Here is a 15140-nt window from a genome sequence, read left to right as displayed (position 1 = left end):
TGGCTACCAACAGATTGAAGGTCCAAACTGCAGGTTCAGTGTAGCTTCAAGGGCTTTAAACAATACCAGATGAGAAATAAAGGTCTTATCTAGAGAAACGATCGGTCATTTTCTGAAAAAAATACAACCGTATATGCTTTATATAAACAGATGATCGCCATGAACGTGCTTCTGCTTTCTGTATTCTTCAAAAAGCTTGCACTGTATGTCCTACGCCTTTCCTATTCTACTTGCGGAGAACTTTTTTTTTTCGCAAGTAGAATAGGGAAGGCGTAGGACATACAGCATAAGCTTTTTTAACAATACATAAAGCAGACGCACGTTCATGGCAATAATTTGTGAAATAAGAAACAGTATGCGAGGAGGCGTGAATCACCACTGAATAATGGGCCATTTACACCTGAGAAGACAAAAGGATTGGATACCCAGATAGCACACGCACGTCGTGCAGACATCTGTGCGACGTCGTCATTTTCGTCTGGAAGACGTATATTTTAGAGCGTTTGCTCATCTGCAATACGTCGCCGAGACGTCCCTGCCAGCTGTTAGATCGACGTCTAGGCGATGTCTATATGACGTTAATAATTTAGAACGTCGGCAATCCGCTCTTTTACAGACGTTTATCAGATGTTTATACGTCTGCAAGACATCTGATTTATTTAGCCCAGACATCGTTTTAAGATATGATTCCTCCCATTAATAAAATTAACCCCCATAAAATCCAGCCACATCCTCACATGATTAAATAACCACAATAAAATACGCATTTGTTGATGGTTTTAAAAATATTAGGCAAAAAAAAGTATTATATTGATTACAACTTTTAATTAATTCTAAAAACTATATTAACATAATGGCATATTCAAACAAAATAATAAAAAATTAAATAAATTAAGAATAAAATTAAATAAACAATTACTCCCTCCCTGGAGCCAAGCGGAGGAAATCTTTTATATATTTTTCCGCCTCTGCTTCTGTTGCTTCTGTTCCTGTTATTCCTAATAATAGGAATAACATTCCTATTATTAATGTTGAAAGTTGTGCTGCTTCATAGTTTTGTGGAAACTGTGATAAACTACCTTTCAAAAGTTTAGGGCAGGGATGGGCAAACTTGGTCCTGGAGGGCCACTGTCCTACAGAGTTTAGCTCAAACCCCAATTAAACACCTGAACCAGCCCATCAAGCTCTAATTAGGCTGGAAGGAAACTTTGAGGCAGGTGTGTTGAGGCAAGCTAGAGCTAAACTTTGCAGGACAGTGGCCCTCCAGGACCGAGTTTGGAGACCCCTGGTTTAGGGTGAGTAAAAATTTTAATAAGCAAAATCAAAAATGACAAACACATTTATAGCATTTCAGAAGATTTACATTTCAAATAAATGCTGTTCATTTGAACTTTGTTCATCAAAGAATCCTAAAAAGAATCGCTGTTTCCTCAAACATGAAGTGGAAAAAACTATTTTAATGTGGATAATAAGAACCATCATCAATAATTGATCACCAATAGTAATTGCTAATATCCAAGCATAAAAACGGCTTATGAGAATGTCATGTGACACTGAAGACTGGAGTAATGATGTTGAAAATCAAGCTTTGATCAGAATAAATGAAATTTACAAAATATTCAAATAGAAAAATTATTTAAAATAGTCATAATATTTAAAGGAACACTTTTTTGAAAAAAGGCTCATTTTCCAACTCCCCTAAACTTACCGTTTTCAAATCCACAGGTCACAGGCGCTGCATAATATCATGAAATGGATTCGAAAACGGTAAAACTCAACTGTTTAACTCTAGGAGAGTTGGAAAATGAGCCTATTTTCAAAAAAAGTGGAGTGTTCCTTTAACTGTTAAAGGGTTAGTTTACCCAAAAATGAAAATTCTGTCATGTATTACTCTCCGTCATGTCGTTCCACACCCGTAAGTCCTTCATTAATCTTCAGAACACAAATTAAGATATTTTTGTTGAAATCAGATGGCTCATTGAGGCCTTCATAGCCAGCAATGACATTTCCTCTCTCAAGATCCATTAATGTACTAAAAACATATTTAAATCAGTTCATGTGAGTACAGTGGTTCAATATTAATATTATAAAGCCACGAGAATATTTTTGGTGCCGCAAAAAAACTAAATAACAACTTATTTAATGATGGCCGATTTCAAAACACTGATTCAGGAAGCATCGGAGCGTTATGAATATTTTGTGTCGAATCTGCAGTTCGGAGCGCCAAAGTCACGTGATTTCAGCAGCTTGGCGGGTTTGAACGCGATCCAATTAATGATTCGATACACTGATTCACAATGCTTCGATGCTTTCTGAAGCAGTGTTTTGAAATCGTCCATCACTAAATAAGTCATTATTTTGTTTTTTTGGCGCTCCAAAAATATTCTCGTCGCTTTATAATATTAATATTGAACCACTGTACTCACATGAACTGATTTAAATGTTTTTAGTACATTAAAGGATCTTGAGAGAGGAAATGTCCATTTCTCCCTATGAAGGCCTCAATGAGCCATCGGATTTCAACAAAAATATCTTAATTTGTGTTTTGAAGATTAACGAAGGTCTTACAGGTGTGGAACATTTTGGGTGAACTAAACTACCTTTAATAGTAAAATTGCAATTGCAATTTGAACTTTTTTTTTTTTTTTTTTTTTTTTTCCTTCCATTAACTTTATCCTATTTGGGTGAGGGGTGTAAAATTTACTTAAGTGAATTTATGTGCATTTATCTTACTCTGCGTTCTTCCAAGGTGGTCCCCTGAGGGTCTCATGACAGAAAAGGTGTGCTCTATGGTTTGAACGCAAAATATTATGTTATTTAGTTTTAAAAATTTTATTTAGTTTGAAATGCTGTGAATGTGTTTCTGATTTCCTCATCCCTGATTGTGCTCTTGTACCTTGTGTGTTAGGTGGATCAACACTCCAACCGTCTCCGTGATGGTCTGGCTGAGAAACACGCACTGGAGCTGCAAAAGATGGAGTGTGTAAGTTGCACATGTAATTGTGAGGTTACTGTTCCTCCATCAATAGGGCATTTCCCCATAACTTGCACACTTTAAAGATGATAAACATAATTGTAAAAGTAATGCATATGAAGTTTCTCTATGTATTGATAGCCTTCACTCCAATATTACTGCTACGCAAGACTTGATGGAGAACTATGTATTTGCACGTTGTCTGAAATAAGTGTGTGCGCGCTCTCACAGTTTTCTTTTGCGTCTTGCTCTTGAATATTTAAATTAGCCAGGCTTAAATGAGTTTAGTTTAAACTAATGAAATTAGAAAATAGTTTATGGGTTAGGAATGACACAATTCACAAAACTTTCTTTGAGTCAAATAACCCATTATTTGGATCACATGTTGGACTTCATTTGAGCATTCCCACCAGCCAGATACAACTAATAATTTACCTTGAAAGCTGGGGAGACTCTCACACCAGGTCTGCTGTTGGTCTTCCATATCACATTGTTGCTGATCGACAAATGCTGTTGACAGTCGGGGGTCATTAGTGATGTTCATTTTGATAGCTACAGTTCTGCAGCTGTATGTTTCAACAGTTATTTAATTCAGCGGTTCTTAATTCTTTTCCTGCACAGGAAATCTGTTAAAGTTTAGTTCAATTAGGAACATTCATTCACGGATTTGCGCAACGCCACTGCCTGATGAAACTAGAGAAGTGTGACGTAATATAACTCTATGAATAAATACAATTTAAAGGGATGTCTTATGCACTTTAATGTCCTTTGAATGGAAAATATATGCTCCCTTGGAACTGGAATCATGGTGGATCCTGTGAAATCCACGGTTGAATAGCACAAATGTCTGAAGTGATAAGAGATGTGTTAAGAGATGTCACAAAATGTGTGACAAACAGGATTAAGAACTGCTGATATAGTTGTAGCTTTAAATAATCATTGTAGATGTGGATAGAACAATTAAAATGATTAAAGATAAGAGATCTTCAGACTTACAGTTGCTTAAAGAGTTTACAGCTCTGCTCTGCAAAACCTGAGGTTGCACAACAGGACCTGATAAAAGGGAAATTTAGTTTTTGTATTCTGGCTGTTATGCACTTTTAATCTTACTTATTTCATACTGGGCCATTCTGTGTAAATCAACCAGATTTGAGAATTACCTAGATTTTAAAAATTAAAAAAAAAGCAACCTCTGGTTGAGTTTAAATGGAATGTGTATTGTTATTCATAGCATTCATTTTATTACCATTGCATGTTTTTAAATTTATTTTCCATTACCTTTTTCTTTGTGCGTTTTGGAATTGATGGAGGCTTTGGTGCTGGTGGAACACTTTCTTTGTCTGCAGTTTTTCTTTTTTTAAGAGGTGGTTGTTCTGGTGCCTCATCATCCGATGAGTAGATGTGGTTGGAGCACAGTTTCTTTCTAGGAACACAGAGAAAAAGTACAACTGCACACATTAATTGCCCCTTGTGTGATGTAGCAAATACTCATAAATGGACTAAAAACATTTTGCTTTATTCAATTTGGGTGAACTATCCCTTTAAGAAATAATTTTCATAATTTACTGTAAAACCTTTGTTCATCTTCAGAACACAAATGAAAATATTTTTGATGACATCTTGCTCAGAAAAAGGGTTCTCATCACTTCATAAAATTGTGGTTGAACCATTAGTCACATAGACTATTTTAACAGTGTCTTTACTACCTTTCTGGTCCTTGAGGGGTAGTTGCGTTGATGTCTGAGCGTAGACATCAACATAATTTATGTTCAGAAGATGAACGAAAGTCTTGCAGGTTTGAAACGACTTGAGGGTGAGTACTTGATCGCAGAAATTTCATTTCTGAGCGAACTAACACTTTAAAACCTGTAACAATCATACTGAAGCTGTTATTCAATAATTTAAATATTCAGTTGAACTATGTTAAAGGTGGTTGAAACGAAAGTATATGGCATTTTCATGTGTTTTTCAAAACATTTCTTTGTCTTTTATGAGGACTTACTTTGGAATCCTTTTTCCAGCAATTTCAGGTTCTGAATTTATGTCGGATGTATAACTGGCCTTCTTCCAGTTGTTGGCTACATTGTGAAAAGATGCTGAAAAAAGAAATGCAGGTACGGTTTCAATTTTGTTTATTAAAGCTTTATGTGAGACCACATTTTACAGTATAGAAGATAAATGTACAAAGATTCTGAAAAAAGAAATGCAGGTATGCTGGGCAAGATCATGTTTAATTTACAGTATAATTTACTCTTACCTGACTCGTGCAGGATTCTTGTTTTATGCCGGGTCCACCCCTTCTCTGGCTGTGGTGTCTCCATGATTTTAACACTCTTTAACAGCCTGTCAATGTCTTTATATGGTGGCCACCAAGAGTATCCGTCAGCATACCAGGACTTGGCAACTGGTCCAGTCGTCCCTTCTCCCTCAAACTCCACTATTAGGTACATTTTTCTTTTTTTTTTTCTTTGTTTTTTTTTTTTTAAGAACTGCCAGCCTGAAACCCATATTGTGTATTAAATTCGATAAATTCAACTATGTAATTCAAATGCATAAACTATGGAACAAAAAGTGCTGATAAAGAATTAATCTGTATGTAAAAGTGGAATTGCAACAAAATGGCGTAGATATGGGACAAGAGAAATTTTGTTCTCTATTTCCTCAAATTTGCAGAACTCGACGGTGGTTGAGAGATCGTCAACTAAATAAATGCCGAGTGTGGAGGATGGTAGGGGATAGTCAAAAAAAGATTCCTGATGGTTGAAGGTGCTGTAAGCTACATAAATTTCATCCCTGAATGAAATGATATTTTGCAGCTTTGCAACTTTACCGCCAATGTAAACGTGACTGTTTGCTCGGTCCAAGAGTGTAAGGGCTTGTCCTTAACTCTTTATACTGTGTCGCTTCATGAAAGGATGCAGGTAGAGGACCAGTTTCATGCTGTTTTTTTGAGCAGATGTGGCCTGGTTTTGTGAGGTCTTTTGCAGCTTCTTTGCATCTCTGAGAATCTTTTTATTATTTGACTCAGAGGGCATGTTGGTTTCCTCAGAAGTCTTTTGAGTTTGTTCAGGTGATTCTCATACTTGAAAGCACTGAAGTTGTCTAGCACGCCATGCTTTTTTGCATCATCTGCAAGATGTACAAGGCAGTGTGCATTATAGGACAGGAATTGTGGCCCATACAGTTGACCGAAGTGATTGACGAAGAGAACCAGTATGTCATTGGCATAATCACAGTAATCTTCCATCAGACTGTTATTGCACAGGATGAAGATTCCCACAAAAAGCAGCAAGAAGTTTTTGTACACCTCAATGGTAAGGAGATCTTTCAACATAACAGGTCCGGTATACAGTTAAAAACTGCCTGAACTCTGTTGCCTTCCACCTGTCAATTTCCCTCAGTGCCCTTGGTTTCCTTGCGAACTCCATGGGCACGCTTCTCTGAGCATTCACTAACCTTTCTGTTAATGTGTTTATTTGAAATCCCGACAGCCTACAAGTGAGAGGACCCATCTTCAACCACAAGTGGAGAAGTCTTCTCATGAAGGTGCATGTAATCGAGGGGATGCCAGAGACCATATCCAGGGAAGTTTGTTCAAGGGGTGACGTGCCATGATGGTGATCAGAATCGGTCTTGTTTCTGAAGCTCTCATTGGTTCTTAGTGGCATGTCGCTTCTTGGAAATGTCATCCGGTTTTCCAGGTACACTCCATCCTGTGTGCATTTTTCGCATCCATGATAGCCCGTGTGACCTTTAATGTTTTTTAGGAATGCACGAGCAGGTGTGTCGCAAACCATTGAAGAAAGTTGTAAAGCTAACCTCACTCCTTCAAACTCAAATCCATTACCCAATTCATTTACTTCCGTGATGAAGTCTTCAAGATACTCGGTCAGTGAGGTAGGTTTACCTGTGCCACAAAATAAACCTATTGTCACTGGTTCTTCTTGTTGGATATTTTGCAGTGTTCCAAGAATGGGCCAGAACTGTGTTGACGAACTCTTGTAGAGGGGCAGACCATCGATGTTGACCTGAAGCTCCAATCTGTGAATGTTGCTCAGAATCTTGACATTCTGATATAGCACCTCTGTGATTGAATTTAGTACTCCAAAATGGTAATACTGGCCACCAGCTTTGTGTTGTATTTGAGGGTTCCCACGCACCGTTCCTAGCAACGTTCTTGAGTCTTTTGGCAGATTCAAACTATGTTGACGTAGTATGTTTAGTAATGAATTTAATGCCACGTGTGAGATTTTGTTTTCAGTAGCCCAGGTTGCCAAATCTTCTCCTAGGGAAGTTGGATCGGTTTCAGACTCCGACTCTGGGTCAGATTCACTGTCATCAAGAAGACTTGCCATATTGACAGCTTCAGTCTCATCAATCTGAGAGAGACAGTCCATAAATGTGTCTTCATCATCGATTTGACATTGACAGGCGTTACGTGAGTCACTGTGCATGCAACTCAACTCCGTCCCTGAAGTTGTTGCATTTATTGTCTGCAGTTGTTGATCCACCTTCTCCTTGGCTTTTCTCCTCAGCGTCCAATAGGACGGCTCATTGCAAGCCATAGTATTAAGACCTTAACACAAACAAACCCTTTTTTGTTGTTTGTTTATTGGCCTACCAATATATTTGCATCAACACAATTGATGTACTATAAAGCATCATCAGTTGAACTCAAAGGATGATGACTTCAGATGCAAAAGTGTCATCTAAAATATTCTTATAAAGTGAGCATTTTTATCAGGCTCCTGTTTTAAATAGAACTGCCATTAAAGTTAAATTACTGAACCTAAACATAGAAGCCTGATAAAGATGCACATTTTATAAGAAAATTTCAGATGGCACTTGGAGGCTTTTGCATCTGAAGTCTACACAGACACATACATAACACGCACACAACATTTTGAAGTTTGGGACTAGTAAGGAGGATATGAAGTTTCTTATGTTTAGAAAGGCTATGTTTATATGATAAAATACAGTAAAAACAATTGTAAAAAATTAATTTTATTTAAATATTTAAGAATGGTATGGATTCCAGTGGTGATAATCCTTTGAGAAGAAATGTTAGAAACATCAGAACGATTTCTGAAGGATCATGTGACACTGAAGACCGTATAATGATGCTTAAAATTCAGCTTTGATCACAGGAATAAATTACATTTTAAAATGTTCAAAAAGAGAAGTTTTTTTTTTTTTATTTGTAATAAAATTGAGCCGTTTTACTGTTTTACTGCATTTGATTTAATAAATGGAGTCTTGATCATATTTATACTCAACAATATAAACTAAATATCTTGCTGTATCATAAAAGTTATCTTGCTGTCTAGATGCATTTCTGTACTTCATATTCAATCTGTTCTTCAAATGAGAGTATTGAATAGCAAGTGTCTCGCGGGAAGTGAATTGGGATTCTCTGTTTCAGGGCATGCGATTGGCTGTTCGCTGCTGATGTCACACTTTCAAGTGCGCGCGCTCCAAGAGCTCCAGTTCAAATCACAAGTCGACGGATGGACGGAGTTTGATCGGCGTCATGGTACCAGCAAAGCATGCATGTCTTGGTTTCGTGATCTTGACTGTGTGTTGCACTGCCATCCTCGTACAGGCTCCTTCTGTGATTCACCAAAGCGCGTCTGAATTCAAGCTGGAAACGGCCTGTTCTGTCCCAGGTAGACCCCGAAGCCGCCGCCATTTGCGCCATTTAGAATTTCAGCCGCCGCCAGCCAATAATTTCCTAAGCCAAATTGAGCCACCATCTGATAGTTTGGCTGAGCCGGCTAGAATTATTTGCATCAAATAATAATTCTATCACATAGAGATACACACACGAAATATATAAACAATACACAAGATCTATTTTCCCACTGGTTTCATAACAGCACAGTCTTGTGCTCGTTGCTACGATGCACAGACTCACAGTGAATTGACGACCGATTAAAATGTCTCGAAGAAGCGATGCGCTTTTTTTTTCTTGCACTGATGTGAAAAAGCGGAAAGAAGCAAGCAAGGTAATTTTGATCTTCTCACATACTTTCCTAATTCCTACTTACTTTTTTTTTTACTTAGGCCTAATGTTACCCAGACTTTTGTTAAATCTTCAGGGCACGGTTGCACAAACACCTGAATCAAAGATTGATGTTATGAACCAAATATTCTGGAACGGAGAGATTTATAGCACTGAACGTGATATTACTGCAGTAACAAACCACCGTTTCCACATTGCTAATTCACGACGCATGCTTCAGTGTACATTGAAGTGAAATGTGCAAAACTTTGTCCAAAATAACACTGATAACGGTGTGTGTTTATATTAAGGCGAGACACGGCAGGCAAAAACATCGTTTTTTTTTTACTGGTCAATTTTGAGATTTTTGGATATTTGTCTTCAATAACATGTCTTCTTTCAGACTTGTGGTGAAAAAAAGTCCGAAATACACATTTAGGTCTTTATTTTACTACACTTTGTCTGTTTGCGTCTGTAGATTTCTCATAAATTCAACAAAAGTTGGCGTTCTTAATCAACATACTTCTCCGCGATCTCAGCCGTCACCCTCTCATCACATGCACCGTTAGGAAGCTATCTCTTCTGTACAATCCTGTTGGATCCAAATATGGTAGTTTCCTTTTTATCAGCAACCATACGTTGTGAAAGTAAAATCTGGTGTTTTCTTTATTACACTGTATTGCATTTTGTAGAAATATAGTGTAAGCCATGCATTGCTTGGAAAGATAATCAGTATGACATCTGTAGAGATGAAGTGGCAGCTTCAGCCATTTGCAGCTATGAAAAGTTTGGCGGCTGCAGCAGCCATTTAGGTTTTGGCTGAGCCGGCTAGCCAGCCAATAACTTCATCAGCCAGCCATTATTCTCAAAAGAAATGGCTTCGGGCTCTAGTCCCAGGGTGTCATCGTCACTCACGAAGGTAACGTTAATCATGTTTAACACGACCTGTTAGCTGTGCATGTTAACAAATAGTGGGTCTTGCATGGTCTAATGACAGTCATATGTTTAGTGCTTGTGTAACTTAATCCGTCTGTGAAAAATGTGAGTAACGTTACACTCGATAACGTCCACTATGGTTTCGGATACCAAATACTTAAAGTGCTCTGTTTGATGGCATAAAATGGCAATTTTTGCATTCGGCACAAGTGTTAAGTAGAGCAGCACTTCAATTTTTACACGTTACTTTTCTCTGCGCTGAGCTCCAGCCACAATTAAACACACTTGAAGTAGCTGTGTTGAGGCAAGTTGGAGCTAAACTCTGCAGGACAGCGGCCTTCAAGGACCGAGTTTGGACACGTATGGTCTAACCAATCAGTATTGAGCAAAACAACGCTTTAGATTTTCCCGCCCCTTTCCCCCGCGGATATGGTCAGCCACAGCTGTTGTGAGGAACGGAAAAAACGCGCCTATAAAAACTTGTAGGCATTTTGTTTTAATTACGACGTTTGTGTTGGTGATTATTTATTGTCTGTGTATACATACATGTATAATAATACTTATTTCGAATATAATTAAACTTCAAGATATCAAAAGGCTGATTTAATACTGTATACATATACTTACCAACAACTCGCCAAACTAAAGACAAACTACATACTTAAAGCCGACTAATGAACTAGAAAAACAACAAAGTAAAAAAACGTGTAACGACTGAACAGGAACGTAATATATACAGTTGGAGCTATTTACAGGTTATTAATGTGGGAAAATGAATCAAAAAAAGTTGACTACAGTAGGCTGATGAAATCACAACGGTCATCTGATACAAATTATAACGGTCATCGGATATATATGTAGTATACGGTCACGTGACATTCATTCATTAATTCTGTTTATTTTTTAGTTATTTTTTTTTATTTATATTTTTCTGAGATATATATAATGAACTAATATATAACTAACTAATATATATATAATATATTTTATCACCATTATGGCAAAGACATTTTAAAATATCTATATTATGGCTTTATTCTTTTTAATAGCATACATTTTATTAAACAATTGTATTTTTTTTCCCCAAAAAAGTGTTATACCCTACCGGTTAAAAATTTGGAAACATTACTTTTTTTTTTCTTTTTTTTTTTTATGTTTTTGAACGAAGTCTCTTATGCTCATTAAGGCTGCATTTATTTCATAAAAAATACAGAAAAAACAAAAATATTGTGAAATATTAATACAACTTAAAATTATGGTTTTCTATTTTAATATACTTTAAAATCTAATTTATTCCTGTGATCAAAGCTGAATTTTCAGCATCATTACTCCAGTCTTCAGTGTCACATGATCCTTCAGAAATCATTCTAATATGCTGATTTCATACTCTGTTATTATCAATGTTGGAAACGGTTGTGTTGCTTTAATATTTTTTTTGGAACCTGTGATACTTTTTTCAGGATTCATTGATGAATAAAAGGTTAAACAGCATTTATTCAAAATATAAATCTTTTCTAACAATATAAATCTTTACTATCACTTTTTATCAATTTAACACATACGTGCTGAATAAAAGAAAACATTTCTTTAAAAAACAAAACAAAATTACTGACCCCAAACTTTTGAACGGTAGTGTATATTGTTACAAAATATTTCTTTTTTTAAATAAATGCTGATATTTTTTTACTTTTTAATCATCAAAAAATCCTGAAAAGTATCACAGGTTATAAAATATTAAGCAGCACAACTGTTTCTAACATTGATAAATCAGCATATTAGAATGATTTCTGAAGGATCATGTGACACTGAAGACTGGAGTAATGATGCTGAAAATTCAGCAAAATTCAAATAATATTTATTTTAAAATTGAAAACCATAATTTTAATTTGTAGTAATATTTCACAATATTATTGTTTTTCCTGTATTTATTTATTATGAAATAAATGCAGCCTTAATGAGCATAAGAGACTTGAAAACATTACCAGTCAAAAGTTTGGAAACATTATTTTTTAGTGTAGATTAATCCTAAGAAAATATGAAAATGTATATTAAAATGTACTTTTTTTTTTTTTTTAAATCACTTCCCCGATTTAAATGCCACACAATTTAAGTGGCACACAATGCAGTTGAGTTTGGTCTTGATAGCCCTTTCTTTTGCTTATGATGAATGTTTAAAAAAAAATTTCAAGTTTAATGGAAGTTACACCCATAGTTTGTGCAAAGCGCTGTGAGGTGTAGGAAAAAGTTGGACAGACCTATGGAAATTATGAAAGATGGTAGCCGAAAAACATATTTAATATAAATATAAATGGAAAACAAACTGCCATAGCTTCATAACAAAAAGTAATCATGCTGTAATTATATTCATTTGTTTTATTAATGTTTATTTACAGTGCATTTTATTCTGCTTACCTGACTCGCGCAGAATTCTGTCCTGTTTGGTTTCCATCATCCAGACACTCTGGCAACTGGGCTGTGTATGGAGGCCACCATTTTCTCCCACAAACTCCACTCTCAGGTAATTTTTATTTTTTTGCTGAAACAGCGTTGTGTTTTATCCACAGATCTGCTCAGTCGCACTGGATTTTCTCCTCATTGTAAGGTTGAGAGGTCTGTCTATCACTCTTTTCCATGTTTGTAGAGTTAGTTCGTGGAGTAAATATATAGGCTGTAGTGTTGTCACAATACTGGAATTTCTAACTTCAATACGATACCTTGAAAAGTACCGATATTCGATACCATTTTTGATTCCACGGGGGGAAATGTATATACTGTTATAGATTTTGATTTATTTATTTTTTGTCCGTCCATCTATTAAAATTCTAGGCGATCAAAAACCACAGACTGTATAAAACCCAACCGCTAGATGTCAGTGTTATCTTGGAACGTAATCTGACGTGGAACCGGAGAAGTGCGAGGTGCGTCAAAGTGCATACATCTCTAGAGTTAGCATTAACAAACCCAGCTCACAAGACGATAGAATTATTCCACTCCCGCCGCGGTGTGTAGAACTGAAGTTTTGGCTTCAACTATAAAGAAACCACTAAGGAGATCGACAAGAGTCATGTTGTTTGCAAAATAGGCCATGTTAAAATCCAAATACTCAACGCATTGAATCTGAGAGCTCACTTAACATCCCGATGTGACCCGCGCTGCTGAGAGTGGCGTTTCGATAGAATATGTACTGCACACTTTTTATATATAATATATATATATATATATATATATATATATATATATATATATATATATATATATAATTATAAAAAATAACTCATCAAATAGACTGACTTCCTGTTGTAAAATAGGAAATTAAAAACTGTTATACTGTGAAACTTTAAAACATATACACACATAAAGACTCCTGCAGTCTTTACTGTTTTCCCTTTACTTGGATTGCACACAATAGTGATTGTGATATAAATGCAAATGACAGTATTAAGTTTTTGTTTGTTTGTTTTTGTTTTTTTGTAAGTTGTAAAGCAGAAACCAGTTTAACCCAATTTATTATAAAAAAGTAAAGAAAATCAAAAGAACAAACTGTTATGACTCATAGGTAGTCTGTGTTCACACTGGCACTGTTTGGGATTAAAGGGTCATGAAACCTCCTGCTTTAGCCTGGTCATTCACACCTCAAAGCTCAAAAAACTCTGTAAAAATGGGCATGTAAAGCTCTGGATAAGTCGGAGTGTAGAGGGAGGGAAGAGGGAAGAGAACAACCAATGAAGCACAGACATACAACACACTCATTATACAGAATAATGAATATTAATATACGAGCACGGAAAAAATGACCACAAACTCCCAAGCACAATGTGAAAGAATATTTAATAGGGCTAATAATAGGCTACTTTGATTATGTGTACGAGCACTACAGTCTCAAAATCAGTCTTTCTATTAGAATAATCGTGTTGTCGCGTTCAGATAGGCTACGCCACTGTATCAGTGTCCAGTTTGCACATATGATTCATTTGAAGAAGACTTGATGAAATATGTGTGCATAACTACACCGTGCTGTTTAATGTTTGGTGCAGGAGAATGTGTGAAATAACTTTAAACACGGATACTTTATTCTGTATAAGCTATGTGTCACGTGGCTAGTGTTATTAAACTCATCGCGGAGCTCCGCTCTGAAACCGATCATATGAGCGCTCCACGTCTATATCATAATCATATTTTTTTCATGTGTTTGTATTTTGCTCGCGATGCGGTCAGAACTGGAGTTTGAATACGAACAACACTCATGTGCTGCTGTGCTGAGGGAAACAGCCTACGGTTCGCATGTTTGAATGCAGCTAGAGCAGGCAGAGGTGAATGAGCCGCACTTTTGGGACATTTGAATTCTCCGCTGTAATGTGATCTCACGCAAACATATTTTCCATTTGTGCTGGTAGATCACAGCAAAACAATCCACATGCACACAAACCTCTGCTCTGGTCACGTCGCAGGAAAACGTGTTGTAACACAGGGCTTGACATTAACTTTTTTGCTCACCAGCCACTCAGCATTTTCACTGGCCACAATTTTGCTGTTGGGAAATTACATTTTATATGATTAAAGTTGACTCTGGCATGCTTAAATTACTTGATTTTGAGTCATTTTACTTGATTTACAAGATTTAAAACCCTTTCATACTTACAAATGTAGATTGACCACCCAAATGAAGACTATACATCGTATATATCAGCTGGAATGTAGTTATTTTTCTTAGGCTATATAAAAAGAACAAAGCAGCAAAATTACAAATAGTAATTAAAAAAAAAAAAAAAAAAAAAACTTTTTTCAGATGTTTATTTAGCATGTATAAATTTATTTACCATTTTTATTTAACAGCGCTTCTGTTCTGTATCATTCAGCGCGATTCTGCCTATCCCGCCTTCACTAACCACAAGTTAATCGATAAAGAACTGTGACTGAATTGTAATTTTGTGATACGACGAGCTTGGCTATCTTTTATTTGGCTGTAGGCTGAAATTATATTCAACCCGCCAAAGTGGCTAGTGGGAGTGGCTGTCTTACCCGCCACAGCTGAAATCTACCCGCATTTGGCTGGTATTAATGTCAAGCTCTGGTTGTAGCACTGAGGAAATGAACAAACGATATGTCTCTGAATGACAATACCGCAATTATGATCTTAAGCATACTACACAGGGTTTCCGCGGGGTCTTAAAAAGTCTAGAATTCTGAACTTTAAATTTAAGGCCTTAAAAAGTCTTAAAAACGGCCAGA

This window comes from Chanodichthys erythropterus, chromosome 8 (genome assembly GCF_024489055.1).
Source record: "Chanodichthys erythropterus isolate Z2021 chromosome 8, ASM2448905v1, whole genome shotgun sequence".
Lineage (NCBI taxonomy): Eukaryota > Metazoa > Chordata > Actinopteri > Cypriniformes > Xenocyprididae > Chanodichthys > Chanodichthys erythropterus.
This window is presented reverse-complemented; position numbering follows the sequence as displayed.